At 37.6% G+C, this 27,082-nt stretch overlaps 1 protein-coding gene across 3 annotated transcripts in view; it reads right to left on the bottom strand.

The window, feature by feature from the left end:
* EPS8 (EGFR pathway substrate 8, signaling adaptor) overlaps positions 1-24,717 on the bottom strand; it is a 190,685-nt gene extending 165,968 nt beyond the window's left edge. For 2 of the 3 annotated variants that reach the window (XM_082635461.1, XM_082635465.1), the window contains exon 1: positions 24,442-24,716. The gene's annotated coding sequence lies outside the window, so the exon portion shown is untranslated. Of the gene's footprint in view, positions 1-21,995; positions 22,057-24,441 lie in introns of all 3 variants that reach the window. The other variant, XM_082635462.1, reaches the window with a different exon arrangement.
* Between the last annotated feature and the right edge of the window lie 2,365 nt (positions 24,718-27,082).

Genomic DNA, 27,082 nt, shown 5'->3' with positions numbered 1-27,082 from the left:
CATATATCTAGCTTGATTCTCTGAAACAGGCAAAACTATTCAATCATTACCACCAAATGGAATTAGTTAAATTCTTTAACTATTCATAACATTTCCTCTAACTCTAAACACCAGTTCACATTTTAAGATATTCAGATTTATACTTTTCACAAATGCTACAAACCAGTCAAATAGTAATCTCTGGTTTTTAAATACATATATTGATTATAAATCAACAGTGGCAAAGGTGATGATGATGGAGAAAAATAATTGACAGCAGCCAATATTTTGGGTGAAGAACAAGAGACTGTATGATTGCCTCTTATATTCCATTCAAAAACTAACAGTGTGTTTATATGGTCAAGGAAAACCCAAAGAGTATGGTTTACCATATACACAGGCTAATGAGAAGTTTACAAAGTAGAAGGAGAATGAAATATGAATAGAATCAAGAGCAGTCAGGTCTACTTTTTTCACAAAGTAATTTTATAGAAACAGACTGGTTCTATTGAGGTCTGGTGAATACTGCTCACCAATGGTATTTTATGCAAAGAAACAAAAACTAAATTTGTTTCTGCTATAGAATTTATTTTGAAGCTTTCTTTTCTAAAGCCACAGACTGTACACAGGACAAAGCCATTAAACGGCAGAGAAGAGTGGTGCCTCCTTTAGGGACATCCTGCTGAATGGAAGACACTGAAGTTCACAATATCAGGTCAGTCCTAGGCCATAAGAAAGTACTTTATACCAACATTGTTAGCTTCTCTATTCTTCATAACAGGGAATGAAGTGCCCTATTTTTCAAATACATTTCTTTAAAGTTTTATACTCACCCACCTTCCCCAAAACTAAATACTTGTTTCAAACTGTGATGTCTTGTTCTCTGCTAAACATAGCTGTTATAATAAGGAAATTGAAGTGGTTGGGGGCTATAGCTCTCCTTCCAGGAATACCTGTCAAAATACCCATTTGTCAGTTTCAAGCTGTCTGGAAATCTATTTTCCCAAGTGGCTTTCACAAAGTAAAAGCATTTCAAGTGCAAAAAATGCGTGATAGAATTATCTTTCCCCAGAGAACAAAAGCTGGATATCTGTTGCTTGTTATTTTACAAATAAAGCTCTCCACTCAATTTAGGATGATATAAATAAATTATAAGTATTACCTTAAAAACTAGAATCATACTACTCTTCTGTTGAAGTCAAGAACTGACCTAAATTAAAATCAACGCCTTGTAAAATATTAGAGTTAGAAGGAGTCTTGGAGATATCCATTTTTTAAGACTGTTCTGAATTATACAAGTAACTTCTGAATAATCCTCGGAAAATAGGGGAAGATGGAATTTTAAGAGCAGAGGTAATACAGTTGCCCAGCAGGTCGTACAAACTTGGGTATGCTGTGTTTACCAAATATTAATTAAAGAATACCACTTTAAGGTTGGGTTCTTAATACTTTAAAATTATCAGAGAAAAAAAATTTTTAATGTTAATATTAAGCAAATACAATCTCTTTCCATCATAGTAGTGATTTAGCTCTCCACACACAACCACACAGGAAAAAACTCTCTTTGCAAGACCTTATAGGTGGATGGCTAACATTAAACAATAGTGACAGCTTCTCTTGAAGTCATATTAACAATGACACCAGGGAAAATATGATACAATGTGAAAAAAAGACAAAAGGAGGTGGTCTGGCACTCTTTGCAGGTTTTCCAGGTTTACACACCTTTTGATTCTGTAGGAAAAAGAAATAGGGAAAAACTAAAGGGATCAAAACCATTTCCTATACACATAATATTTTAAGCAGACTATACTTTTGTTTTATAGATGAAATTAAAATCATCTGAGCATTTAAAATATCAAAATAAAAACTAGGCACAAGTACACTTATTCACAATTGCAGTGGCAAAGAGTTCTCTGTAAGATATTTAAATTCTTTGTGAAGAGATATCCCATTTATTTCCATATGCCCCCAAGTTAAACCAATGTCTCTGTCACCCCATAAGATCTCACTTTATGTTCCATTAATCAAGATTGCATGAACTTACCGCTAAAAGGAGTTCTCTTTCTATAGAATGATGTTAGCAAAATAAACTGATGTATGCTTATCAAAAAGCATGCAAAATAAGAGAGACAGTCAGGCACATTATTACAAGTCATTTTTCCATCATTAACAACACAAAATAGCAATTCTACTTCTATATATTTTATTGACAGACTCATTAAAATAAATGTCACACTTGGTATATACATATAAGGAAGAAATAAATGAAAAATATACTTTCATGGAAATATTTAAGAGAATTCTTCAAGCTTTTAAGTAAAACAAGCAAACCATTGTGGTTATCAATCAACTTTCAACATTTAAACAAATATAGTATAAGACGCCACTGAACACAAAAATTAGAATAAAACATTTCCACAGAAATATCTTAAGTATCATATCCGGAAAGCAAAATAATTTTAAGACTTTAACACATAAGATGCATTTATAAATTAAAACAGTCTCTATAAAATTATTCCACACGTCATAAGAATGTTAAAGATTCGGTTGAATTTCTTCTCAAACAATGCACATCCCTAAATAGTAACCATATTTTCAGTCCTTTGTCTAATGCTAGCATCCACCAGAATCTGAGTACAGAGCAAGATAAATTGAACACAGTACAAAAATTTCCTGAGCATTCTGACCAAAGCCATGTTTCTTTATTTTTCAAATGTTTGTTGCAATTACACTTGTTTTACTTTCAGCGGCTGAATAATACCCAAAATAGTTCCACTGTCATAATTATTTGTAATTTTCATATTCTTAATTGGACTTTATTCATTATAAAAACCTGGATTGAGAATCACTTAGTAAATAATACTCTAACAAGCACTAGTGAACCCAATTCATTTTACCAAAGAAAACTGTGCAAAATAAATTAGAAAAAAAAACAAAAAGAATGGATAGCGTTATTCATACTATTAAAAATATTCACAATTATCACAGAGCTTGCTAAAAACAACATGCTGAAGGGTTGCTTTTGAGGTCTTTTTCAGGAAGGTTTGGTTAGTAAAAGTATCTGAAAGATCTCATTGTCTTTACTCATAGGTTGGCATTTTACACAAAACCTTGAAAACTGTTCTCTAATGACAGGAACGGATAGAAAAGGAAGTGTCAAATCGAAATACTCTCACCTCTGCTGGCCTTTTACTTCAAGAGTTCAGTTTCTTCATGGAGTAAGTTATAAAACTTTAACACAGTGGCTCACTTATTAAATATGTGAGATGTTTAAATGGAATAATCATAGCCCATATTTGAAAACTGAGAACTTGAAAAAGAGGCGTGTTTGCCAGAGGTTTTATCCTAAATGACAGAGTACATTCTGATGGTCTCCATGATTAAACTTTTTCAGAGTATTTCAATGTAGGCTCAGTAAAAACTGTGGCCAGTATTATAACTTTCCTTTTCAGATTTAGGAGTTGAGGTGCTGTTGATATAAAACTCACAATGGAATATACAGGACAGAGATTCATTTATTTCACCATTTAACAAACATATATAGTAAGCTTTTATCACACATAAAAATCACCGCTCTAGGCCTTGTGGTCCAGCCAGAAGTAAAAATCAGATATGGAGTCTATGGAGTCAGATAGGGAGAAGGTATACCCGTTGGCAGGTAAGCCATACGTATATAAATTACAGTACACAATAGAAGTAAGTGCCAAAGAGATCCTGAGAAAACTTGGAGGGTTGCAGGGGCAGTAGGGGGAGGGTTTATCTGGGAAGGTAAAGATTATTCCAGAATGGCGCAGAATAAATTTGCCAAAAGATAGAATAGATTTGCATATGAAGATAAGGGCAAAAGACATTCCAAGTAAAGAGGGAGAGAGATACTAAAGGTAGAGAAATGGGAGAGACTGAAGAATTCAGGGGCAAGTGCATAGTACTTCACTTTGGCTAACCAGTCATTTATAAGGAAAGAGAGAAGTAAGACTAAAGTAAAAATGAAAGGAAGTAACCAGGTTATGGAGGGCCTAGGCTGAATCTTCTGTTGGAAGTTCTTTAAGGACTGGCCTGACATAATCTGAGCTCGGCTTTAGCGAAACTGAACTGGAAGTAGCGATTAGAATGAATTGAAATAGGATGGAAGCAAATGTAGAGACCGTTTAGGAGGTAATAGCTTAAGAAAACATTTAAGTAGCCCTAAAATAGTGAATGTAGGGCAGACAAGGCAGAGGCAAGGATTAACTTTAATGTGAAAGTAGCAGGAGTTGGCAACCAATTGGATATGGCAGGCAAAGGAGGAGGGGTCAAAGATGTGTTCTTCTAATGTGCTAGAAATTCTCCATGGCATTGAATTATTTCTGAAGCTTACTCACTGTAAGAATTATTTGTACCTGTATTGAGAGCTAATTTCAAAATACAAAGAGGGAAAGGAACATATCTTGTATAATTTAATCATGACCTTAAATGAGATATCATAAGGAAGTGATCCCAAATTCCATCACTATTTTGTCCTTTCTTTTTCCTCTAAACTTTTGGAAATGAATTAGAGAAAACATGCCTGTCATATACAAGTCCTTCAACTGACAAGGTAACACAAAACTTAAGGGTCATCCAATCATAACTTTCCTTTTGAATTCCAGGCAATAAGCCACTGAACATAAGAGTAAGCTTTGCCCAAAGGCCAAGTGAGGGTTGGAACAAGTACAGGGCTAGCACTCTGGGTGGACAAGCTTTGCTCTCTAGAGAGATGTGGATTCAGATCAACTCCCTGTCAAAACAAAGGAGCTCGACTTTTGGACATGAACCAAAATGCAAGTCCGAGTCCCAGAAACCCACAATAGTACTTTGTCACCAGCAAGAGCAAAACTATCCCATGAAATCTGGCTGAGCAAGCTTTTGTCCTTAATGCTTTTTACCTTCTTGCTTTAATTTCAGAACATTTTACCACCAGTCTCTAACTCTTTTTTAATTTCAGCCAGGTCACTTTAGATGATCTGAAGAAGGAATCAATTTATCAGCACAGAGAGACTTTGGGAAATAGTTAGGATGCTGCAAAAAATATTCATACAACACAAACTTAAGTTGCATAAACACAATTTAAGATCAGGAGAGCTAAAATGAGATAAACCAACTTAATCACTTTACCATATAGAAAACAGTATCTTCTTTTGGCAAGAGAAGTTCTTCTACCCCTGAATCAGCAAAGGAAAAAGAGAGATGAAAATCCCTCTCTAGGGGAGAAAAACAGATTGTTTAAGCACATGAGAAAGGCTAGAGAGAATATTATTCAAAAGGTTTTAGCAACAAGGGTAGGATATGTTTCTCAGGTTCCCAGATGGATTTTATGACTCTTGTTCCAATTACAAAAATAGAAAACTTTAGCCACTATAACTCAGTGCTACAGAGGATTAAATAAATTTCTGCAAACTCAACTGTGAACATAACACGTTGATAATGTTTTGGGAAAATAATTTCAAGCATAAGACTTTTCTTCAATATTCAGTCAATACCGTTATAGAGTCTCTACAATAAACCAGACCCTAACTTTGGCATTGGACAAGAAAGCTTTTTCAAAGTCACTACTCTTCAAAACTGTGTATGTATACACATAAATAAACAAATAACAGCTTCTCAAATCATAAATGATATATAACAGATCACCCTTCAATCCATTTCAGTTATGCAGCTTTTCCACATAAATGACTTTTCCAATGTGGTTACACATTTTGTTTTTGATGCACAATTTACCTCTTTTTTGTAGTGCGTATCCATTAACAAATTATTGCAGCTATAGTTATTTTTAATATTTTGTCCTTTAACCTTTATGCTAGAGTTAACTGTTTAACACACTACTATAATACAGTATTAAAGTATTCTGAATATGACTATATAGTTATCTTTACCATTGTGTTTATATTGCCATATGTTTCATATGTTTACTAATTAGGGTCCTTTCATTTTCAGCTTGAAGAACTTTCAGCCTTTCCCATCAGGCAGGTATAATGGGTGAATTCCCTCAGCTTTCGTTTGTCTGGGAAAGTCTTTATCTCTGTTTCTGAAGGACAACTTTACTACATAAAATACTCTTGGCTGGCAGTTTTTTCCTTTCAGCCCTTTGAATATATCATCTCACTCTCTCCTGGCCTTCCAGGTTTCTGCTGAGAAACCCACTGATATAGCTTTATGGGGGTTCCCTCCTATCTAAGGAAGGTTTTTCTCTTGCTGCTTTTGAAATTCTCTTTGTCTTTGATTTTAAACAATTTTATTATAGTATGTACTAGAGTAAATCATTTGGAGTTGAAATCTGGGGGGAAATTATGAACTTCATGAATTTAGATGCCCAATTTTCTCCCCATATTTGGTAAATTCTCAACCATTATTTCTTTAAATAAGCTTTCTGCCCCTTTCTCCCTCTCTTCTCCTTCTGGAACTTCAATAAGTAGGTTGTTTCTCCTAATGGTATTCCATAGTTCACATAGGCTTTATTCACTATTTTTCATTCTGTTTTCTTTTTTTTTGTACTCCTCCAAAGGGATAATTTGAAATAATCTGTCTTCTACTTCACAGATTCTTTCTTTTGCTTGATCCAGTCTGACACTGATGCCCTCTAATGCGATTTTTTTTTCATTTCATTCATCATATTCTTCAGCTCCAGAATTTCTATTTGGTTCTTTTTTTAAGATCTCTGTCTCTCTGTTAAACTTCTCCTTTTGTTCATGTATCGAGTTTTAAAAATTTCACTGAATTGCTTTTCTGTGTTTTCTTGTAGGTCCCTGAGCTTCCTTAAAATAACTATTTTGAATTCTTTTACTGGGAAAAAACTGCAGATCTCCATTTGGCAGGAGGAGAGTGGGTCAGTTACTGGAAAATTATTGTGTTCCTATGGTGGTATAATTTTTTCCTTGATTTTTTTCCTGTTCCTTGGAGTCTTGCATTGCTGTCTTTATATCTGAAGAAGCAGTCACCTCCTTCAGTCTTACTGACTGGTTTCAGGAGAGAAAATCTTCTGGAGCCCTGTTAGGAATGCTGAGACTTTCTCAAATCTTTTTTTTTTTAAACACTATTTTTTTTAACTTATTTTTTAAATTTATTTATTTATTTATTTATTTTATGGCTGCATCAGGTCTTAGTTGTGGCATGCAGGATCTTTGCTGAGGCATGTGGGATCTTTTGTTGTGGCGTGCGGGCTTCTCTCTAGTTGTGGCGTGCAGGTTTTCTTTTCACTAGTTGTGGCATGCAGGTTCCAAGGTGCGTGGGCTCCAGAGCGCATGGGCTCTGTTGTTTGTGGCGTGCAGTCTCTCTAGTTGAGGCGCATGAGCTCAAGAGTTGTGGCACACGAGCTTAGTTGCCCCGTGACATGTGGGATTTTAATTCCATGACCAGGGATTGAACCAGCATTCCCTGCACTGGAAGGCGGATTCTTTACCACTGGACCACCAGGGGACTCCCTCAAATCTTTTCTATGTACTTGACTGTTTCACACTTCTTGTTCCCTTTTATGAGGGAATTCTTAAGACTGCATGCCTTCTATGGATCCTGCAAACCCAAGTCAAGTGCTGACAGCCTCCCCTTTGCTTTCCCTAGGGCAGTATTGAATGCTCAAGCTTGTACGGCCTCTCCCAATTCTACACAGTCAGGCTGGCTTTCCAGCCCTGGGCTCACTGACTTCTACAAAGGTCCCCTCTCGTTGCTTCAGGGGCACACACAGGTAACTGGCCACAGGGTGGAGTACGGAGTTGTGTGTGGATGAGGCACACAGAGCATTGTGGGCACTGGGCACTCACACATTCTCACTTTCCCCTGTGGAAGAAATCATGGGCCAAGAAGGTCCCTGCTGGCACTGAACTGTGCCACCTTCGGGGAGGGGTGATGCACGTAAAGTAAAACTGTTCCTGTTACCCTCTTCAATGCATGCAAGTCAGACTTTTTTTTTCCTCAAAATGGTATGCTGGAACTTCTCTGCTGGACTACCAGACTTCCACAAGGGCACTACTGTCCATGGGTGATTGTCAAAATAGGTACTCTTTGTGGGGAGAAAACTCTCATTCCCCCATGTGATGACATCATTCTTCCGTAGCCCAAGGGACACTCAGCCACTGACGCTCTGCTCAGACCCATAAACACTTCTTAGTCTGCAATGAGTTGGGCTCTTTTGCCTGACATAATATATATATGAGTATATATTATATAATGTGTGTGTGTGTGTATATATATTTCTCTTTCTTCACAGCTTATCAGCTTCACATTATTGTTTATATACCCTTCTAGAACCTCATCATCACCTTTTAATTTCTTTCTTCCTTTTTGCTCTGGGATTGGAAAAAAAAGCTAAGCAAGTTTTTTCTAAAAGTTTGATAAAGATTTTAAATATAGGCCAAGTATTATACCGGTGACTTAAGTAGATTGGCTTACCATTTACATCATTTTAATAACTTTTAATGCCTCCTCACTCCATGATTTAGTTCCAGCCATGGAGGGCCACCTTATTACCATCTGTATCCCCAGTGCCTGGCACTATATCTAGTTTAAAAAAAAAAGACAGCTGATAAATATTTTGAATAAATGAATTTTCACCTTCCTGACCAAATTCAAGAGAGCATCAGGCTTATGACAGTACAGTCATATGAAGGCTTAAGGTGCTTAGATTTCAGGACTAATTCTGCAATAAATTAGTTGTGTGACTTAGGAAAAATCATTTGACATGTCATGGTTTCACTTTCTTCATCAATAAAATGAGATAGCTGTACTATACAATCTCTAAATTTCTCATATATCTAATATTTTAATATTCTTTATCATCTACTTTGATTACTCACAGGCTACTTTTTCTTAACTAACTGATATTTCTTAAGTAACTAAGATACAAAATAAGTCACCTCCAGATAGCTGTTTTGGTTGGGTACTGATCTCTCACTGGCAAATACTATAGGTCTTCTTTTCATTGAAAGGGAGATTATGAAGGATGCATAAGAAAGAAGCAAAAGGTTCAATATTAAAATTTTCCATACTGGTCTAATCCCAGCATTTTATCTATAAATTACAGGCTCTCCAGCCAGACATAACTTGAATGGTAAATTTCACAAGGGTAGAAAAATGGTCACAGCGACATGTCTTGGGCAGCTGGAGGACAACCTTGAGGCATCTATGGTGCAATAAATGGACTAAGGACAAGAGAAAGGGAAATAGAATGATACTGTAAACAAACTGTCTTCCTCACAATTTCACCTCCAGAACGCCCTGGGAAAGAAAGCAGGTAAAATGGTCAAATAGTGAATAAATGAATCCTGCTCAGCTTTTCCATCACACTTTGTTTACACGTAGAAGAGAATCTCACTAACACCTAAAAGCATTTTATGCATTTATTCATTGAATATGTATTAAAACAAAAACTGAGTACATACTGTGCATCCAGCATTGTGCTAAGGCACAAAAAAGACAAAGATTATTCTGACACATCCTCCACCTGTAAGTGTTCAGACTGGCTGGAGAGAAAAACAAGTAAATAAACCATAAAACACAACATAATTACTACTTTAAAGTAAGTATAGGATACTACCCCAGCACAAAGAAAGGACTTTTTTTCTGGGAAAGTGATCTTTAGGCCAGATCTAAAATGATACAGACAAGCTGATGAGGATGACAGAGAGGGAACCCAGGCAGAGGAAACAGGGTGTGCAAAGTCATGGAAGAGTGAAGCTGAGTATATTCCAGGAACTGCAGTTGTTAGGGCATTGGTGGGGCTCAGCAATCAAAGCGGGAGGCCTGGAAGGAAAGCAGGAGCTGTGTCACAGAGCCTTCGTTGTGTGCTATACGAGGGGGACCTGGACTATGTAACGAACATATGGGGAAACAATGAGGAGTTTTAAACAACATAAAAATATGATTAGCTGTCGGGATAGGGAAGAAGGGAGTGCCCTGTCACCCATTTTGTAATAGGAATCAACAGGATTTGGTGACTGATCACTTAAAGGTGGCACAGAGTGATGGTTAAGGCAGAGCAAAGAGCCCAGAAAGATTCACAGACCCCTGATGTTATCATTTGGGTAACAGTGGCTCCATTTAGAGAAACAGGAAAAGAATAGAAGGAAGCTGGGTTAGGAAAAAGGCAACAATGTATTTGGGGCTATGTGAAGGCCAAGGTGCCTGTGCAACATTCAGGTACAGCCAGAACTAAACGGCCAGAGCTCAGGAGAACAGCAATCAGAGGAGATAAAGAATTGAGAGTCAATGTTCTAGTTGAAACAATGTGAGTGACTGAAGTCACCTTGGAAGATAATGAAACATGAAATTAGATGAAGGCTGAGAAAAGAATCCCAGAAAATTCAGAAACTTCTCAACTTGTGAGTACCTAGATTATGAACAAAACCATGAACTGAGAAACACCCCCTGTCCCCCAAAACAGTGCTGGCTCTCCCTGTTACCAACAGATGATGCTAGAACTTACTTGAGAAGATTACCACTTTGGAACAACTTTTAGATACCTATTAAACTCCAAGGAGCTGAGCTTCTGAATTAATATCTAAGTGCAGATGGGTAACAAAGGAAAGCAGGAAAGAAAGGCACCGTGGGAGCCAAAGGAAGAGAACATTCTTTGGGAAAAACCAAGACAAAACACTGATCATTGCAAACATATATTCATTCAGCAAATAGACAACCTACAGAGTACTAGAAACTCTAGGTGATAAAAAATTCAGTAGTGAACAAAACACAATCCATGACCTCTAACAGCTACAGCAAGACCAAGTATGATAAAAACTAAATGTTTTCCTTTTGGTTTGGCCTTTAGAAGATTACAAATAACCTAGAGACATGAGCTTAGGCACCAGACTAAAGTGGGCTGACTAATGTAGGAAAAGGGAGGAAGAGGAAACAACGGGTATAAGCTTCTTGTCAAGAATCTTAGCTGGGAACAAGACAGAAAGGCAGCAGCAAGAGGCCATGAAGAGAATAGTTTCTAGCTATGCATAATACCACACCAAGAGACACATGCACTCCAAGAGCTTACTATATAAACACTCTGACTCAGACACATACATATGAGAGAAGAACAACAGTTTAAACTGACTCCATAATACACTTTATAAGCTAGAGAGGCCTAAATTATTAAAATTACATTCCAATGTTATTAGTTTTCATTATTAATGATTCTCTGACTACCATTTGGTCTAAGTTGAAAATTAGAAGGCAGTCATGAGGTTAAAGAACTTCAATCATCCTCAGAGGAAGAAGGAAAATGAATGAGATACCTCAGTGCAGTTTGGGATTAAAGATAGGCATGGGACCAATTACCTGTTAAAGGGAGATGCATGAAATATTTTAGAACTGGGTTTATGAGCCCCTTCAAGAAATGCTAGAGAGAGGTAAGAAAATGTTAAGAGTGGGAAGAGAGACATGATATGGTAGAAGCAAATAAGTATTTAGGCACAAGTATTTGTCAAACAATAATAGTGTGATTTAAATAAGTATAGCTGACATACGTCTGCATCAGTTTTATCATTCCAGCAAATAATCTCCATACAAGATATTTCAACACAGCATATGATGTGAACTATATACATGCTGTGAGTAAAATAAGTTCCTATCCATATCTAGTGAGCATAAATAGAGGCAAGAGGGCAATTAGAAGTCAGTGTATAACCAAACAAAACTGACTCATATTGATATCTAAAATTCTCATTTTTGCAGTAACAACTTAGGAAATGTAGAATGAAGGCTGGAAGTCTTATGTGACTTTAATATCACATAACAAATTTCATGTATTCATAAATATTAGCCTAGTGAGAGAAAAACAGCCTCATTTTATTTGGATAGTTGAGGAACTGCTACCAGAAATGCACAAACTAATTTACGACAAAAGAAAAGCACGGAAATGATTCCACCACGTCTAACCAACACATTCACATTTTACCTTTTCCTTTAAGGAGAAGAGTTCAAAAATAACTAACTTTTAGGATGCCATCAATTAAAAAAAAAGATAAGCTCCTCTGGTAGTGATTTGTTTGGTAGTGATTTGTTAACATATAAGAAGAAATAGCCAAAATGAGGAAATAATGAATTAAGTTTCCTTTTAGAACAAAAGTGCTTCTATATTACAGATTTGGCAAAACCGCAGAAATGGATTTATATATCTACCCTTCCCTCCTTCTTTCCAACCCCCCAACTTGTATACAAGCCAAGAGTTCTTTAAGCTAAGAGTATACAGCTATAACTCTCCAGTGAGGTAGACAGGGCTTGGAAAATCACGTCACAAGGTTGCCACGGGGACTCTAATTATCTGTCTGGCAAGTTTGTATGACTTCCTACTCCTTTCTGTGATCCTGTCATATACCACCCGGTAGGAAAGATAAGGGAAAGGTTAGCAGGGCCTTCTATAATAGCTACAAAAATATTTGATCCAAATCACTAAGAATGTGGGAAAACTCAGGTACTCTTATCCTTCTACAGTCAACGTAGTAATTGATGGTCTGATAAATATTTATTCAGAACCTTCTTTGTGCACAGAAATTATTTTTTTTAAGGTCCAGTGTCAAGCATGGCCCAACCCATACATGCTGACTTACAATTTAAAAACAATTCTTGATCCTGTTCCAAGCAAGCTCTTTGTAATGCAAATAAAGACGTTTTTTGAAATAGATAGTTATGAATCTTTCATTCATAGTCGCTAACGAGAAACACATGAGCCAAACACATTGTGGGGATCATTTCCGCGGTGTGTAATTTGAGAGGTGTGTTAGGAAGTACTGGGCTCCACTAGAGGAGGAGGAGTCCCCATCTTTCTTTCTTGCAAGTCAAATACAAAGGCAGTGTTGCTTCAGATGACGGTCTTAAAGTTACACACATTCCAAATTCATGATAACACATATTTCCCCATCTCTAAAGTTTACCACTTTACAACCAGCCTGAGGTCTTTAGTATGACTTCATTTTATGAATAATGCCTTCTTCATTCCTAAACATTTCCAAGAAAAAAAATACTGAGTAGTGTCTATAAAGCTAATACAAACCATACTTGTCTGTTCTGATCTTAAGTTGACCTTAACAGTTGAAAATCTTTCAAAGGGAGTTCTGGTATACCATAATTTTTCCCACAGCTGTTTACAAATAACAAATGTTCTTCTGAGGGATGACTGTAAAATCATACATAATTTGGAAATGGAGTTATTTTATAAATCCACAAAATCAGGATGTGTTGAAAAATATAATACAAAATGTGAGTATCTTCACTCTCTTAGAAATGAAAAAGAGGGAAGGAAAAGGAAAGAGAAGAAGGATGGGAGGGAGGAAGAAGCCAGAAAGGTTATTCTTTATTTTCCACATTTTTGACCATTTACCTAGAATCTGATGCTTCTTTTAAGTTTTTTATGCTTCTTCTAATCTAGGTTTCTGACATTGTGGACTCAGTAAGGATAGCAACCTTGTCTGTCTTATTAATTACAGTAATTATTTTTATTTAGTAATACAGGCACTTTTTTAATATTTCTTTATTGACAGATAACTTTCATTAAATGAAACAAAATTATTTTCTATTAAATAAAGCTGAATATGTCCAGAACTGTTTGATCAAGAAACTAGATTGCGTTGAATTAAGCCAATGTGCCTGCTAATGGTTTAGCCAAATCCTTAATCTCACTTAACTATCTCGTATATGTATATCACAAAAGGATCACTGGAGAATACTGAAATGAATCAAACAAGATCTATCACCACAACAACTAACAAAACTCACCCTCACATATAAAAGACCTTTCAGTATGTACTTCATTGTATTCAATATGCATTTTGTACACATGCATATTGTACACATCCCTCTTCCATAATTTTCCTTTTAAAGGAAATTTTACCCCAGTATTATCCTTCCCAGTGATTGCTATAGCTGACAGCAGTAACAGAAACTTAGTAAGAATAAGGGGGAAATAGGAAGCTAAGGTGATCACAGCTCGAAGCTTTTAAAAGTTCTTTCAGGAGAAAAATAAAAATTAATTAGTGTCTTTTGCCTTTAAAATTAAGCCAAGTTCTCAAATCAACTCCTTGCAAAATTCTACACACTCCCATGCTCCTTCAGAAGGGAGAAAAACCCAGCAGGTTTAGATCAGCTACCTCATCTTAAAAGCTTACCCGCAAATTTATATCCACTCTCTCAGGATCACAGAACTAAACCACCTCTATGGACAGCAAGCATTTGTTACATTACACCTAATATCCAAAATCCAATGAATGTCTGCATTAGCCTAATAAAATCAGTGTTAGCCAGAAAGATCTGGCTGTTAAATCTTGCAAGAACAGGGACAGTTCAGAACCCAACTTTATTTTATGTTTATTTACTGAATAAATAGTTAACATATACTCTAACAAACAGTACATTGTTCTTTACAGTATATATAATCAAAGTTCCCCATATGTAGTTCATGAACAGCACAGTGGTGGTAAAAACAGCCTACAGATTCTTGGGAAATTTTAGCATTTCTACTTTTGTTACTGCCAAACTATTTCTATTATCTATCAGATTCTACCACCACTAGTTTTCCCGATCATTTTACCACTTAATCCATTAGTCTGGAATCTTTTAGTTTGGAAGCTTTTAGGTTAATCATATAAATGCCTTTGAAAACCATAAATATGACACAATATATAATCGGTAGCCACTGGGCTAAATTATACCATATTCTCAGGCCTTCTACTCTGTAGTACAGTGATAGCTCACAAAAATCGTACTTCAAATATTCCAACTGCCTGGGAAAGAGAGAAAATGGAAATAACTCTAGGTAACAGATATAGGTAAGGTGTGGGAGGGGAGGCTTTGGAGGCAAGATGAGGAAACTTCCCCACCGTGCTGCACGTGCGGGATCTTAGTTCCCTCCCCAGGGATCCAACCTGTGCCCCTTGGAGTGGAACGGCGCAGTCTTAACCACGGGCCACCAGGGAAGTCCCAAGATGAGAAAACGTTTATTCCTATCTGAAGACCCTTTAGAAGACCATGGACTATTCCATATAAATTTTTTTATATTATACAAATTTACTTGACAAATATTTGAATTCAAATTCTAAAATTCCCACAGTGTTAAGGGGCTCCTACAAAACAAAATGTTAAAAAAAAAAAAGGCACTAGCATATATTCTAATATACACACAAAACTATGGTGGATCTTTTCTAATTTGTACAAAAACTGAATGGTGCTAAGATGCATTCCAGCTGAAGTCAGTCACTGTGAATGTATTTAGTCTGGACAAGATTTCATTATCTTCATAATGAGACTTTACTTCCAAAATAATTTACTTACTACCCAAGTAAGATGAAGGTGATGAGGGCTTCAATCACTCCTTTGTTTCAAGCTCTCCAGCAGCCTAAACTTAACCTTCAATGTCATAACCACCATGAATGTCTCCTTTATTCAGATTTCACTCTCCATGGCTGAGATCTCACCAGGCAGTGAGAAAGAGTTCAAATTGTAACTGGAAAGATAGCAAAGTTATGAAAGATACATTTTTCAGCTAACGTCATTTGGGCACTGAAAAAAGAAGTCGAACGCTGGGGCTGGAGGATGGGGTAAAGCAGGAAGGAGGGAAGCAGGATGGAAAAGGGGTGTCAAGGGAAAACCCACATGGTCATTTATCTGCTTCAAGATTTTTATAAGACTATTTCCTTCATGAGACCATGGAAAATCTTGAGGATTAAGGTGAAAAATGTGAAATACGGTGAAGTGCATAGATGTTTTAATAAATGGTGCTGAAACTTTTATTTCAGTCATTTGCATAAGAAATATATGAAAATGTAAAATAACAGAAAAAGAAGAAATGGTACTTTAAACCCTTAATTTCTCCTATAATTCTATAAAGATGGCAAATATACTATTGTACAAAAAAAATAGAGAACTAATTATTCCTAAATTTAAATGAAGTTATAAATGTTTTTATATTATTCTTTACACATTATTGTTCAGGGTTGACTCTCATGGATCATTCACTTAAAAACAGAAGAGAGAAGACTTTAAGCAAATCTGTGAATTCATGCAAATTAAAATCTTTAGAGGGTTATTTTCCTCAATAATTAAAAAAACACCCTCTTTAATATACATCCTTCAGGCATACATATTAATTCCACACCTTTACATGCATGAGTATCATGTGAATAATGCTACAAGATTTGGCCTAATGACTAGATTTTTATCACAGAAAGGATTCCATTGCTTTTAAATTATTCAGAGTCTAACAAGGCCCCACAAAAGAGCTAAATAAAAGAACTACCAACAAAATTAATGTTCTCTCTCGACTAAAAGGATCCTGAAATGTAAAAAATATATAACCTAGCCACAGTACACAAACTCAACAGACTTTACATCAGAAGTTCTGATAATGTAGATAAATACACTAAAATAATAAGACAAATCAACCTAAAGATAGGGTTTCTAAATTAATATTTCTGAATTAAAAAGTAATAATTCTAAATCCCAATATACAGTTGTTCATAGAACAGTTAAAGTTTTTAAAACATACTGGAAAGAGAAACTGGAGATTACACACACACACACACACACAAGATTAGCATGCTTATTTGGGGGAAAAAATCTATATAGCTACAATAATGTTCTGTTTTCTTCCACATATGAAAGTTAAATGTATCTTCTTTCTCTTTCATCACAAGTATATCTTTCTTAAAATTGAAAAGTCAACAAACTTAAAACCATCTTATTATATGTTCATGTCTATGATTACCATTAACTTCAAATGTCAAAATTATTGTAGAAAATTAAATTGTGTTCAATGTCATCTCAAAAGTGACAAATTTCATCCATATTTTTCTTTATGGATTTGTTTTGCTGCTTATACTTTTTTAAACATTTATTTTCTAATGAAAAATATTAGAAACAATTACAATATTACAAAACATTATAAATATTAGAATCCACAGAAAAAAATTACAGTGTTTAATGATCACAAACATTATATTTCAGACACTGGAAACATTCCATTGTTGCATTAAACCAATAAATATATCAATAATATGCATGTATTTCTAGGATAAGGAATAATATTCTAATGGTGATAGAGAAGTAATACTCTAATGGTGCTAATAAAGGATCTTCTAAATAAAATGAAATTCATGTCAACAGTCTTCAATAGAGGACTTTGAAAATGTCTTTTTCCCTCTACTTAAATATAAACTTCTCTTCCTTCTATTGATCTTTTTCCCCCTTTTTTTCTCCTTATATTAAAAACACAATTTTCAACTACAAAACTCTGACCTCTTATCAAGCACATAATTCATTCACTTAACAGATTATTTTGGAACGTTCCTAAGTATTATGTTTCAGGTTCTGTTGAGAAACCGTTCATGGTTCTTAGAATTCTGGATTGGCTCAAATAGGACTAGATCCTGCCTTTGTGGGATATTAGATTCTTATGTTTCCATGCTACTAAATATAAGAATGGTTCCATAAACCATGATGGAAAAGTATACATACACATATATATATATATACACACACACACACATATATATGTATATATAACTGAATCACTTTGCTATACACAGAAACTAACACAACTTTGTAAATCAACTATACTTCAATTTAAAAAAAATTAAACTTTTAAAAAAATATGGTTTGAGAGAGGACCTCTGATTTCACCCAAACACACAAGTGCTCTTTCTTAATAAAATCACTTGAGTGCCACAGGACTGAAAAAGAACACAAGAATTTACCTGCTACATAAAGGACTACATTCAGAAAGTCACATGATTAGTGGAAGGGATTCGTGCAATTCTTCAAACAGGTTTGGTACCTTTATTCTCTCCTACTCCAATGTAAAGACTATTGTATTGTTACTTATAAAAATGAAAAATAACTGCTTATTCAGTTCTTTCTAATAATCCTGGAGGCTCCGTCTGTGAAAAGACGCAGAATTCCCCACCACTCTCCTCATGCCCACCCATTCTGCACACGTCACATTTATTTATCTTGCGTGGAATGCCCTGGTGTCCCACCTCATACTCTCAATCTTGACCTCAAAAATTTATCCTATAAAAGTCAAGGGTCAGGGCTTCCCTGGTGGCGCAGTGGTTGAGAATCCGCCTGCCAATTCAGGAGACACTGGTTTGATCCCTGGTCTGGGAAGATCCCACATGCCGCAGAGCAAGTAAGCCCATGCGCCACAACTACTGAGCCTGCGAGCCACAACTACTGAAGCCCGTGCGCCTGGAGCCCGTGCTCCGCAACGAGAAGCCACCTCAATGAGAAGCCCACGCACCACAACGAAGAGTAGCCCCCGCTCACTGCAACTAAAGAAAGCCCGCATGCAGCAACAAAGACCCAACGCAGCCAAAAGTAAATACATAAATAAATTTATTTTAAAAATAGTCAAGGGTCACATCCCCAGTAAAGACTTTTCTGACTCCCTCAACCACCGTGAGCCTCCCCCTTCTCCTATGCACTGAGATATAAAGATAAACGTGCACATTTTTTCTCTTGTTCACTTAACCTACTCCCAAAAACTGTGTCAAGTAGGTACTGCTATTGTTTCCACTTCTTAGATAAGAAAACTAAGGCAGAGAAGGTCTCTCTGATTGCAAAGTCCATTGCTTATTTGTTTGTTTAATACATATTCCATTTAGCTCCAAACTCTACTGAAATGGTTGTCTGGTTGCCTCCATTCTCTGGGTTCCCTGATCACAGAAAGCAGAGATCCTGTCTTATTCGCCTCTGTGTTTCCAGTGTCTGGCACAGAACAGATACTCAACAAATGCTCAATAAATGATGAATGAATGAATAAATGAAATGTAATTACGTTCAACTTCCTGTGTGAAGAAAAATTCATCCCCTTCTAAACATTCTAAACAAACTTCTGTAAAAAGGATATTTAGTGCTGATTTCATCCAGCAGTTTGTGAGTGCATAGCACATGTGATGTGCTGTGCTTAAAGATCATTGAGACTCAATTCCCTGCCCTCAAGAAACTTGTAATTCAGAGAGGCAAAGGGATAAACAACTAGCTCATGCTACCATTGTTTGTTCTATTTTTCCTAATCCTCCACAACTTCCTCTCTTTAAAGGAACTCCATTCTTTATAAACATGTTCCAATACCTCATACCTCTGGGTCAGTGGGATGTAGATCAGTCAACAGAAAAAAAAAGTTAAAAGAATCTCCATGGATCTCAAAAACACAATCTTCTGAGCCATTCTCGATTAGATCAGTAGTCATTTAAGTAGTGTACAATGTTAAAGAAAAGAATAAAATCAAAGACATATTAATACTATCCTAGCACTTTTTCATTTACTAGAGATAGCATAGCAAAGCGAAAAGAACATGGGTTTTGGAGTCAGAAAGATCAGGATTTCCATCCCAACACTGTCCCTCTCTCCCCATGTGGACCATAGACAAGTCATTTTATCTTTCTGAGCCTATTTCTTACCTGTAATATGGAAATAAGGGGACCTGCCTTAAAGAGCTCTTGTAAGAGTTAAAAGAGATAATGTATGTAATGCCTCCCATACCAAAGATGCTAGTTTTATGATGTCTGATCTCTCTAGATGCTTCCTGAAGGGTATTGGTTCTAATTGTAATTTAACTATCCTTCTGGCCCCAATATCAACAACACAAAGTGTTGACCAAAAGAAAGGTACTTGAAAAAAAGCCACTTGAAAAAAGGCAAGAGGAGTGGTATGGGATAAGATTAAAAACCAGTTAAGTCTCAAGTTTCTATATGGGGTGTATATCATCTGCCTCTTCTCGGCACACACCCTGCAAACCTCTTATTTCAGATCTTTTTTGTGAAAAATAAAGCTTTATTAATTACTTCTATGATTAGATCTGAAATAACTGACATATGTTACTCTGTATTAACAATTCTATTTTCCACAAAGAAGAATCTCTGATTTAGTGAGGAAGAAGGAAATGAATTATATACGATGTCCAGGAATCAATCTCGGCATATAGTCTATGCAGTATTACATTTTGGTTTCCAAATCATTTCTCAACTGTTTCTTTTAAGCAATTTCACAAAACATGTAAAAAAAATCAAATAAAAACACTTTCCTTTCCATCCTAAACCTAATATATAATCTACTTGACTTAAAAATCATTAATTTGCTACTGGTACAACTCAAAGTCCATGGACAAAAAAGTGAATCTAGACACTTACCTTTTCACAAAAAGTGAAAAGTGTATTTTTGTACACTTTTCACAAAAAAATAACTCAAATGGGTCACAGATATAAATGTAAAACTAAAAAACTTCTAGGGGTAGGAAAGCAGGATAAAATCTAGGTGGTCTAGAGTCTGAAAATGAGTTTTTAAATACAACACCAAAAGCTTATCCACGAAATTTATAAGTTGGCCTTCATTAAAATTAAAAACATTTGCTGTGTAAAGACACTGTTAAGAGAACAAAAAGACAAGCCAGACTGGAAAAATATATTTGCAAAACAAATATCTGATAAAGTGCTTGTATCAAAAGTATATAAAGAATTCTCAAAACTCAAAAATAGGAAAACAGACAACCCTATTAAAAATGGGCAAAAGTTCAGAACAGACATCTCACCAAAGAAATGGAAAATAGCATATGAAAAGATGGTTAACATTAAAAGTCATTAGGGAAAGGGTAAATTAAAGCAATCAGATATTACTATATACTTATTAGAATGGATAAAATCCAAAAAACTGACAATACCAAATGTTGGCAAGGATGAGGAGCAACAGGAGCTTGCATTCACTGTTGGTGGGAATGCAAAATGGTACAGCCACTCTGGAAAACAGACTGGCAGTATGTTACAAAGCCTACCAGAATCTTACCATATGATCCAGCAATCATGTTCCTAGGTATTTACCCAACTGATCTAGAAATTTATGTCCATATAAAAATTTACCCATGAATTTTCATTGCAGCTTTACTCATAGTGGCCAAAAACCAGAGGCAAGTAAGATATCCTTCAATAGATGAATAGATACAGAAACTGTGATACATCCATACAATGCAATATTATTACATGATAAAAAGAAATGAGCTATCAAACTACAAGAAAACATGAATGAACCTTCAATGCACATTGCTAAGTGAAAGAAGCCAATCAGAGAAGACTATATGATTCTAGTTATATGATGTCCAGAAAAGGCAAAGCTATAGAGACTGTAAAAAAACCAGGGGTTGCCAGGGGAAGGGGGTTAAGGGAGTGATATGTGAAACACAGAAGATTTAATAATCTGTTGAAATTATTCTGTATGATAATACATACACGAAATTGCTCATTTGTCAAAACTCACAGAAAGTCACAGGACAAAGAATGAAACAATATATGCAAATTTTAAAAAAATCATGTAGAAGGTCTGGGGATCCCAAAATAGAATGTAGATTGTGACAAAAGTATCTACCTGTATCATACATGTGTGCAACAACCTCATGAAAGGAATAGGAGGAAAAGGAATGGAATCTGTAAGACTACCTGGAATCTATAAAATCTAAAAATCTATAAAATGTACTGCACATAAGCAATGTACTCTAGTTGATAAAGCTGTTCCCTCTCCTTGTGAAGGGAGCACAGGTTAACAATTTTGATACCACTATACACATATAATGGGTTTGAACAATTAAGTAAATGGATGGCAGGTGGTGGAAGCCAGGTTTCTTCTCCCTATTAGAATGAGCTTACAGATAAGCAAGGGGAGGAATCCAGGATGATATAGGTGGTAATGGATTAGGTAGAGTAAGAGACAACCGTATGAACTCATATTTACCTTAAAATAGATACACATGGTTACAAAAAGAAACATGTACCCCTGTAAGAGTACATACAGGGGTTTGTATACACACATATGTATTTCCTGCTGTCAGATGAGAGGGCCTAGAAGTAATGACCCCTCAGTAGCAACAAGAATACCTAGAACCCAGATCTTTCTTGGCTTCCAACACCATTTCCCAAGAAGATGAACCAGGTTCTTTCTGGCTGATTCTAGGGCTGCGGCAGGAAATGGAAATATACAAGATAATACTGGAGCATCTTTTAATGCTAGAAAGTAAGGAAGTGATCTTTTAAAAAACTTACATTAATGGAGATATGTCAAAGGAGGACAGGAACCAACTGAAAGAGCTCCCAATGGCCAAAGCTGAAACAATTTGAGGAACAAAACAAAGTAGTATTGGATTATAACCCAAAGTATAAATATATATACACGAGGCCAGACCAATATAAGCAAATGATTAAATTAATAAATGGGGAAAAGAGACAAATCTGCCATTCAAAAGAATTCCCAAAAACTTATATAAATACTCCACCCTCAAGGAGGAGAAGCATAACTCTCCACTCCTTAAGTATGGGCTGTTCACAGTGACTTCCTTCTAAGAAAAAGCATTAAAAGAAAGAAAAAGAGTAAGTTTTCAGTGCAGAAAACTAATACTACTGCAGCCAGGTGATCAAGATAAATATCAACAGTGATAAATCATGTTGGATAGTATGGACCCTTTATATTATGTGATAAAAGTAGCACTTTACCTCTGTGATCTTCCCCTCAAAAACCCCAAACCTCAGTCTGATGAGGAGAACAATATTAGAGGAATGCCTATAGAGGGCATTCAACAAAATACCTGACCAGTACTTCTCAAAACTGTGAACAGCATCCAAAACAGGCAAAGTCTAGCAAACTAAAAAGTATCAGCATAGATTTAAAAATTGAAAGCAGGAAAAGCTAGAGATAAAAACAAAATGAAATCTTTACCTTTGATCAGAAGCAAGCAAAGTGGTCAAAATTCAGCATTAGATTCCCAATAGGGAACAAATAAGAATAAACCATTTTGAGAATCTTCACTCTGAATACAACTTAAAGTACTCCCCTAGTATTAACAAAAGGCTGAAAATTACTATATAATGATAGTCAATGACACTGGAAAGTGAGAGAAAAATAAAGATTACAAACAGAATGTATCAAATATTGTGAACAGTGGTCATCTCACAGCAGTGGAATTAAAAGCAAGTTACCTTTCCTTCTTTTCTTTTTTTCTGCTGTGAAGAGAATGACTTGGGGAATTTTTAAAAGTATTAATCTCTGAATTCTGCACTAAAGGCATTCTATAAAATGTTATTACATTTGTGATACATTCTACCCTACCCTTTATGTGGCAAGTCTATAAAGGGGGTTATTTTTCAAATTGGTAATTAAAAATGTGAACCCATGACCAAAAATTTTCCACACCAGCAACTTAAGAAAGAACTATAGTAATACGTCCAGAAAACTCCAATTCCTAGAAAATCTATACTAGGTGAGAAAGGATGACATTGACTTTCATTTTCAATGACCACATGATCTAAATTACTAGTTCACACTTTCCAAAACCCAAGTCGCTGTAGAAGAATGATATCCTTTCAATGGAAATAAATTAGAAGCCATACACAACACAGTTACTTTGATATATGTATATAAAGAAGCCTTCTGGGAATCCTAATTCTTCTATCTCCCCCCCCCAAAAAAAGCCAAAATCAAACTAGTCACATGCCTCTGAAACCAAGTTTTATCTGAACTCTTAAGACATTAGCTATTCCTCTTATTATCTGAGGTGAGAACTGAAACCTTAAAAATTAAAGCGAGAATACGTGTCATTGAAATACGTTTTGTAAAGGTGGATTCCAATTCCTAATGCTCTACCGCTCTTGACGTCTATGGATTTCAATTCCTAATACCTAATACAGCATCCTACCCCCAAAGAGAGTCCAGCGATGCAACGGGTACTACGGGGAAAGAAGGATTTGAGAAACAGTGCAAAGGAAGGGAAGAATCTGTGCCAAGATTCTGCATACAGGTAGTCCTGGAAAGGAAAGTAGAAAGTGAGAGCATAGGAGGAGCAGGTAGGGTCTTGGAAATCCACTCCGAAGGCATTCACTGACAAAGACACCAGAAGGGCTGTCTCCCCAAAAGTAAAATGGTGAGTGAAAGGAGTGGAGCCCGCCACGAAAGGAAAGTCACCAGGAATTAAGAGGGACAACTATGCACAAACAACAAGCTCTCTCAAAATTTGAGGGGGTATACGATGGTGGGACCTTGGTGCAAAGTGTCAATTGGAAAAGACTCCCCCCACCCATTTGGGGGTGGGGAGGGTAGCTCTCGAAACCCCAAGTCTAAGACAAGCCAGGAGAAGAATACTCGTTCTGGAGTCGCCCCACCGACCAGAGAAGCGCAGGTGTATCTGCGGAAGCTCAGGTTACCGGGAATATGACAGGGACGGTGTGCATCTTCTCTGCCCACCGTGCAGGAGCCCCGGGCGCGGCGGGCGACCGAGGGTCGGCACCGGCTCCGGGCGCCCCGGGACCCGCCCGCGAACACACTTCGGCGCCCTCGCACACCTGGCTCCCGACACCAGTTGAAAGCAGTCAAAGTGAATGAAGGCGGACGCGGCGCCTGGCATCACTCCATCCCGGCACACAAAGGCGGATTTTGAAAATCGAGGGAGAGTCTGAGCCGCCGGACCCCAGCGGGCGCCTTTCGCCGAGGGGCTCTTACCTCGGATCTGCCCTCGGGGCCGCGGCTTCCCCGGAGGCGCCTCGAACCCACACCCGGCGGGAGGCGGCCGGGAGAAAGCCCCCGACCCGGACCGCGCCCTCCCAATCCTCCGCGAGCCGCCCAGCCGCCGTCTGCGTCCGGTCGAGGAGACGCGGTCTCTGGGGCGAGCTCAGCGCCGGCCTCGCGCTCGGCTAGAACGCCTGGCCCGCCGCCGCCGCCGGGGAACTCTGGAGCTGCCCGCCCGCTCACCCGCTCGCCCAAGCCGGCCGCGCGCCGCGCATGCCCAGTACATCTCGGGGAGCGAGCCAGCGAGCGCGCGCCGCGCGGCCGGGAGCCGCTCCGCTCTCCGGGTCTTGGCGGCAGCCGAGGCGCGGAGCATCTGGTCGACCGCAGCGCTGGAGAACTGGCCGGCGGGGCCGAGTGGGCGGGAGAGGGAAGGTAGGAGAGAGGGCAGGGCAACGCGCTGAGTTATCAAGGCCGCGATCAAAGTCGGACCGAAGTTCTGAGCCGACGACGGGTTTCCAGAAGTGCCCTAGCAGGACCCACTAGCAGCTGGGAGGCGTGAGAAGGAGGAGAGCGCGAGGAGAGGTTTGCCCCGGACAAGAGTGGATGCTCCTGGCGGAGGGAGCAAGCCAGTTACAGCGCCCCGGGTCTTAGTGTGCAATTCGTGGCCACTAACCTGCGGGCAGTAAACCTGCAGCACCCAAAGACCCTCCAGCCTTGGTCCTCCTGCTGGGACCCTATTTTTCCCCTTTTGTCGCTTCCTTTTTTTTTTTTTTTTAATCTCCTCAAACTCATGCCATAAACTGGTGGCACTCAAGGGCCTCCATTCGGTCCCTGGGAGTCTCCAAACTACCGGTCCTTAGCTGCAAGCAGCAAGCCCAGAGCCGCATCGCACGCCTGCCTTGGATCCTATTTTTCTCGCAGCTCTTGCCAAGAGCCTGATGTGGTTTGAAGTAGTGGAGGCTTCTTTCACATAATGCCTCTCGTGACCTAACCAACCTTTAGAAGCTTCTTCTCCCCCCAGTAGCCCCCGGAGCCACTAAGTGAGAAGTCCTTCCATCTGTGACATTGCATTTGCTTCTTCTTGAAACTCCAGCTTTGTCATAGCTATGACCCTCTCCTTTCTAACTTCTTTAAGGTCACTTGACTCTCAGAAATCAATGAAAGTCTGTAAAATAAACTTGGTTAAAGTAGATTGGACCTGCCTGTTTTGTGAAGCAAGGGAGAAGCGCAGTCAGGGGAAAGAGAGATTTCAAACCAAGATGGGAAATAAAACCATTATCCTAAAAGTTGGAACAGACCTTAGTCTGCTATCTTAAGTAGAAATCCTCTCTCCAGTGTTTCCACTACACCATCAACCACTTAAATTTTCCATTGTTGGAAATCTCTATTTTTATCAATATTGTGTATAATTATAATTTTTCATTGAGTACCTGTGCCAGGAACTAAGCCATTTTTATATTATTATTTCTAATCCTTAAAATGAGATGAGCCTTGTTATAACTATTTAGCAGGAAAATGAAGCTCAGAAGTTTCATTCCTTTTGCCAACGCCAATGCTGATGCCAGAATTAAAATCCAGGGTTGCTTAACTCTAAAGTTTGTGTCATTTGATTTGTGAACATCAAAGCAACTTCCCTTAACTTACACCACTGGTACTGGCTCTGCCCCAAAGAGCCACACAAAATTAATCTCATTTCTTATAGACATTGCAAGCCTTGAAATATTTGAACCAACTATTAAGCAACTAACAGATCTTCTCATATTTTCCTCTTCTTCAAAATCTCTAGAACTTTTCATTGTTCTTCAAATGCAATGGTGAGCCCTCATAACCACATTCCATAACCTGCTTTGAATGTGCTTTGATTTTTCACTTTTCTCCTTAAACTGTACACTCAGAAGAGAACACAACATTCAAATACAGTGGGCTGAGAACCGAGTCACACAGGGATCAGCCTCTTTGATCCAAGCATACCCTGACAATAATGCATCCCGAACTTGCATTAGGTTTTTTTTTTTTTTTTTTTTTTTTTGCGGTACGCGGGCCTCTCACTGTTGTGGCCTCTCCCGTTGCGGAGCACAGGCTCTGGACGCGCAGGCTCAGTGGCCATGGCTCACGGGCCCAGCCGCTCCGCGGCATGTGGGATCTTCCCGGACCGGGGCACGAACCCGTGTCCCCTGCATCGGCAGGCGGACTCTCAACCACTGCGCCACCAGGGAAGCCCTGCATTAGGTTTTTTAGCAAGCATATTACAGAGAGTCAGATCAAATATCCAAGTCAATTTCACATAGACTACAATTAAACCATATCTTTCACCTTACATAGTCTGTACTTCCATAATTTAATGTTTAAACCTAATTTTTACCTTTAAACCATATTAAATTTCATCTTGTTTGTTTTAGGACATAATTTCAGATTTTAAAATATTATTAGTGATCACTTTCAATTTATAACATCTGTAAATTTAATGACATGCCTTCTTTGTTTCCACCTAAGTCTAATAAAAAAAAAAAGAGAGAGAAAAACAGTTACATAAAACAGGCTTACAAAGAGCCTTGCAGCCCACCACCAAAAATGATCTCTGAGATAATAATCATTTATGAACGAATACTTTTCAAGATCAAGCACTTTACTTCAT

This window comes from Mesoplodon mirus, assembly GCF_964341445.2.
Source record: "Mesoplodon mirus genome assembly, chromosome: 11".
NCBI classification, from domain to species: domain Eukaryota; kingdom Metazoa; phylum Chordata; class Mammalia; order Artiodactyla; family Ziphiidae; genus Mesoplodon; species Mesoplodon mirus.
The sequence above is the reverse complement of the archived record's forward strand: the minus strand, read 5'-3'. Positions and strand labels throughout refer to the sequence as shown.